The sequence below is a fragment of the Penaeus vannamei genome, chromosome 33 (assembly GCF_042767895.1).
Source record: "Penaeus vannamei isolate JL-2024 chromosome 33, ASM4276789v1, whole genome shotgun sequence".
Taxonomy (NCBI): domain Eukaryota; kingdom Metazoa; phylum Arthropoda; class Malacostraca; order Decapoda; family Penaeidae; genus Penaeus; species Penaeus vannamei.
Genome location: NC_091581.1, coordinates 31,681,698 through 31,687,308, shown reverse-complemented (window position 1 = coordinate 31,687,308; position 5,611 = coordinate 31,681,698). Strand labels below are relative to the sequence as shown.

At 43.3% G+C, this 5,611-nt stretch overlaps 1 long non-coding RNA gene across 1 annotated transcript in view; it reads right to left on the bottom strand.

Annotated features, from left to right (window-relative positions):
* Positions 1 to 4,708: 4,708 nt before the first annotated feature.
* LOC113822846 (uncharacterized) overlaps positions 4,709 to 5,611 on the bottom strand; it is a 20,690-nt gene continuing 19,787 nt past the window's right edge. The window contains exon 2 of the long non-coding RNA XR_011399925.1: positions 4,709 to 4,979. This is a non-coding gene — a long non-coding RNA (uncharacterized lncRNA). The remainder of the gene's footprint in view (positions 4,980 to 5,611) is intronic.

Sequence of the window (5,611 nt, the reverse complement as noted above, 5' to 3'; positions counted from 1 at the left end):
GAGTGAAGGTGAATCGGTGTTGACTCCTGGTACTCATTTGAAGAATACGGTAGGATTAGCCGTGAACACTAGTATTACTGATCAGAGATTAACTCTAGTATTAGCTTGAAGTTAGCTGTAGATTCCAGTTCGTCTTCCCCCCGAAGTTAGCGGACGGCGGGCCTAGGAACTATAGTCAAATTGTATTATTACTTAATAAATTTGTAAGTTCTTTTTGTACAAAGTGTTTAATATTATCCCATTTTGTCATTCCTACATAATAGAACACTGAACAAAAAAGAGAACCACACCACAGAGACACTGGGTGGGTTGAACACAGTGGCAGACGAAACAAAAAGAAACAACACTTATACTAATGAAATCACTTGAAGTACATCGACACGAGAAATACAATATCTATTAAATAAGAACCTATGAGTCTTGAAGAATAATGATATATATGAGTGAACATATCAATGATATTGAGATATGTGAGAAATAGAGTAATTTCATTCATTTTAAGGTTTCCAGAAATTGTGAATGATGAGGCAGAATGATGCCATACTGATCTCAAGTTTTAATGATCAAAAATAATATTGAATCTATCTGAGATAATCTTTGATTAACTTACTAATGGTTAATGGTTAATGGTTAAGATAAATGTGCTAGACATCTAAGGTCATATAGCACTATAGGAAAGTATAGTAAAGAGGGATGTCAGGTGACAGTTGTTATGTGTCAACTATCTAGAATAGTGTTGAGAGGTTGAGGATGAGGGAAAAGATTATGGTGGTTTAGGTAAGGGAGTTAGATCAAGTGAAGGATATTTATGTGTCTGAGGAAGGAGAACAGGTTGTCGAGGCAGAAGCAATGGGATGGGATGGGGAGAAGTAGACTGAAATCACTGTGATCCAGCGGCGAAGAAATATGCGAATAGCTGTGCACGGGACAGAAGTTTGTATGGGAGGTATGACATAAGGTGTTTTATGATGGATAAGTATAGACGAGACATAAAGGGAGTGTGGGGAAGAGATAAAATGGTAATTAGGAATTGGAATAGGAGGGTGTGTGAGGAAAGTCTCTTGGAGGCAGATAATAGATGGATTATAAGAAGCAAGGATATGACGTAGGTCTGATCTATGAGAGCGGAAACCGCGAATATTCCAATGTAGGAGAGCTATATCCTAGTTGATTTATGAATGATAACACATTTACGTGTTGGGGAATTTGAAGGGGAAGGAGCTAGGGGGTGTAAAGGTGGGATATTAGGAGGTAGGGAGTCTGGAGAAGGGCATTGTTGTGCCATGAGTGATTCTCGTGTGTATCCGGGAGGGAGTGCAAAGGATAGAGGGGATGGAGGGAGGGAGAATGTGCCTATAGTTGAGGTTGAAGGGGGTGGGTTGTGTTGGGAGGGAGTAGATGTGTGGGGAGTGTTAGTGTTAGGAGGATGAATATCAGAAGGATGGATAGTTGGAGTTGAAGGGGATGTGTTGTCTTGGGAGGGATTAGGAGGAAAGGGTGTAGGGGTGCTGTGAGTAAGAGGGGGATGCATATCAGGAGGATGGGTATTGGGAGGATGGATATCAGTGGTGGTTGGGATTGAGGGGGTTAGGTTGTGTTGGGAGGGAGTAGGAGGAAGGGGTGTAGGGGGAATATTAGTAGGAGGGTTATGAATATCGGCAACCACTTCAAGTGTGGAAGGAGCATGAGTTATGGGATTTTGTGTCTCAAGCATATAGCTTTGAATGTCATCCATTGTTTCTGCAGTGGAGTTTGTTGGAGAGTTTTGTGAGAAGGTAATTGTTTCTGCAATGGAATTGGTTGGAGAGTTTTGTGGAATAAAGGTTTTCTTATGAGGGGGGGAAGAGGAGACTGGTGTCTCAGGAACAAAGGTATAGGTAGGTGGAGGTGATTGTGCTGTAGGGGAAGAAGGGTTAGAACGTTTAGTCTGTCTACTGCGGATAGTGCGGGGAGGGAGAGGGGTTGGTGTTGGGGCTGTAGTTGAGATAGGAGCTGTGGTTGAGATTGGGGTGTCTGGGTTTAGAGTGGCAAAGGAATTGGTCTGAGGGATGTAGAATGTAGAAGTGGAAATGGGGACATTTTTGGGTGGAGGGGGAAGGGCTGAGCGGACGATGTTGCTAGAATATGGAGTATGAGAGAAACCTTGTCGACGTGCTTCCTGTCTGGCTTCACGTAAAGTGAGACCATTTTTGTATCTGAGAGTTGCTACCTCAGATTCAAATTTGTAAGTGGGACAGCCTCTATAAAATACATTATGGGGGCCGCCGCAGTTAGCACATGTTCGTGTTTGTGCTGAGCAGTTTGATCGATTATGACCAGGTTGGGCACATATGGGGCATCGGTCTGTGGAACGGCAATGTTTGGCAGGATGTCCAAAGCGCCAACAGTTTTGACATTGACGTGGAGGGGGTTGGTATGGTCGAACAGGGAGGGATTGTCCACCAATGTAGATACGTAAGGGAAGGTCATGAGTACAGAAGGTAATTTTGGCAATATTGGTTGGATTCTTTCGTTGACCTTTAGGAGGAATGGTGTAGCAATGTACTGATTTCACATCTTGGTCTTTGAGGCATCCTAATAAGTCTTCTCCACAGTCTGACCAATCTTTGGTATCGACTGGGCAGTTTGCTGGGGAGAGAGAGACAGTTCCGGTACAAGTATTAAGGGTTGGATGAGGTTCTGCAGGAATGGGGTTGCCAGAATGATCAGTTAAATTTGACAGTGCTATAGATTCAGTTTCTGATCTGACTGTTACCAGACGGGAGCGATCGCGTCTGGTATAGAAAGGGACTCTACCTACTTGTTTTTGGAGGCATTGTTGAAAGAGAAGAGTGTTGCCTGAGTAAGGAGCTGTAGCAGGGATCACGAAAAATCGGTCCCATTTAGCTGGGCTAAACAGAGTATTTAAGATATCTGTAGGGTTGGCGGTGGTGGATAGTCGGGGACGTGTGGAAGAGGGAGTATTACGGAATGATGGAGAATAAGGTTGCAAGGTAGTAATAAGGGAGGATTGGTTGTTTGATGAAGGTTGCAGGGTTGGAGTTGAATTTGAGGAAGTTGGGTGGGTAGGAATGTCTTCTGGAGATTGATTCTCTGCTTGGGTGGGTAATGCACTAGTAGGCATTGAGGAGTGGGCAGTAGTTTCAGTGTTCGGAGCCGTGGTCAAAGGAGAGCCTGGGTTGGGGCTATTTGATAAAGGGGCTAGCCTCATAGCCTCTAATAAAGGGATTACATTCTCATTACTAGTCATGGGGAACCTGGATTATGTAAATAGGCCTATTCGGTCCACCTCCTTTCGCTACTGAAGGTAAGGGCTAGATTAGTCAGGAGTACCATGCCCATAGTTCCCGCAGGCCGTTCAGGACTGGCACTAGGTCAGCCTTTCATCCTCTCAGTACGGCTCTCACACCTTAGGAAGTAGATAGCAGAAGGGGATGGAGAAGAGACGGAAACAAAGGCTGGAGAAAAAAAAAGACCATGCAAAATTAGTTGAGTCGAGGGCTGAGGCCCTAGGCAGGGGAGATCCCTGTATTGGGTCTCAGTCTTCGTCTCCTAAGCCCCCCCACGACAACAACGGGCAAGGGATTGGGGGGGGATTAACTTACTAGAGTAGAGTAATAACAAAGATTTATGTTGGGGTTAACAATGACCCTTAAAACAAAATGTTACATTACTGTCTTGGTAATGCATTTATTGTATTTTGTTTTATGCAGTGCAATAAACCAGAAAGTAACGCAGGAAATCTTATAATCTCCAGGCTTTGATTCTACGCACTGTAACTGTAATCTATTAGTCATCCGCTTATGACTGCATGTTTTAATATTATCATTTATATCCGTTTTATTTATCATCTGATGCTTAGAGAACGACAGAAATGCTGCTACGGAAAAGCTGGCAGGCCTGAGCTTGGTGTTGTCACATGGTCCAACTTTATTCTCATATTTTCATGTACACTGGAGTCTGGGTGAGCACCTAACTGATATTTACATTTACTTGACAATTACACGATGTAAAAGGGGAGGGGGAGAGAGGGGGAGGGGGAGAGAGAGGGGGAGGGGGAGAGAGAGGGGGAGGGGGAGAGAGAGGGGGAGGGAGAGAGAGAGGGGGAGGGGGAGGGGGAGAGAGAGAGAGTGAGTGAGTTAGTTGAGTGTTGAGAGAGAGCAAAAAGTAGAGAGTGGAAGTTGAGAGTAAAGTGTTGAGAAAGGAGAAAGAATATAGAATAGAGTAAGAGTGCAGAGTCAGTGGAGAGATAGCGGAGATATTTGAGGAAGGTTTGAGAATGGGGAATGGAAAGATACTGTAAAGTAGAGAGAGGGGAGAGAGTTGAGAATGGAGAGAAAGAGGAGAGTGCAGAGAGTATAGAATGGAAAGTGAAGAGAGAGTGGTTGAAGTGAGAGAGTGGAGAATGAAGCCTGAAGCTAGGAAGAATGGAGTTTGGAAATTGGAGAGAGAGAGAGGAGAGATAGAAGAGAAAGAGAGTGGAGAATGGAGAGATAAAATGAAGTGTGGGCATAAGGTGGAGAATGTAGAAAGTGTGGTGAGACTGTGGAGATTGGAGAGAGTACAGAGTGGAGATAGTATGTAAGGATATTCTAGATTAAGATCTTATTTTAGCAGATATCCTTGGATTTTGACCTTTATCAGAATTGCACAGAATTATAAATAAATATGTATGGTTGGGGAGATTAGGGTTCAGAGAAAAAGTACAAACCTTTAACCATGTATTTTCGATACTTGCAAGAATTGTAAATAAAACATAGAAAATAAAAGAAATTCCTTCCGTTCACACACTTCAATGTCATGTCACTATGTTCACTTCACTTCTTTTCTTATTCACTCCTTTCTCCTTTTCAGTCAGTTCCAAGTAACATTAAGTTTTAGACGTTCAATGATGCAGAGTTCACGTTCTGCAAAGTCCAGCCGCTATCGTGAGGTTGCAGGACTCCAGCTCAGTCTGTCTCTGGGCATGCATGCCACACCTGTAGGGGAAAAAATATTTCGACATTAATATATTTCATTTACACATGCTCTCAATAAACAAAAATAGGTTGATATTCTTAAGATATTTCGTAATGCGGCAGTTCCTCATTACATTATAAATTAACTTCACATGCAGTTGATCGATGGATAGATAATGCTTCTGTCGGTATGACCTCTTTCAAGCGTCACCAGGTCACTTAGCCACAGCTACTTCATTCAGAGAGAGAGAGAAGAGAAAGACAGAGAGCAGCAGAGAGAGCAACAGAGAAAGAGAAAGAGAGAGAGAAAGCAGCAGAGAGAGAGAGAAAAAAAACAGCAGAGAGAGAGAGAGAGAAAGCAGCAGAGAGAGAGAGAGAGAAGAGAAAGAGAGAGAGAGAGACAGCAACAGAGAAAGAGAGAGAGAGCAGCAGAGAGAGAGTGAGTTAGAAAGAGACAGAGCAACAGAGAGAGAGAGAGAGAGAAACAGAGAGAGAGAGAGAGAAAAACAGAGAGAGAGAGAGAGAAACAGAGAGAGAGAGAGAGCGAGAGCAGCAGAGAGAGAGAGAGTTAGAAAGAGAAAGAGAGAGACAGAGAGCAACAGAGAAAGAGAAAGAAAGACAGAGAACAACAGAGAAAGAGAAAGAAAGACAGA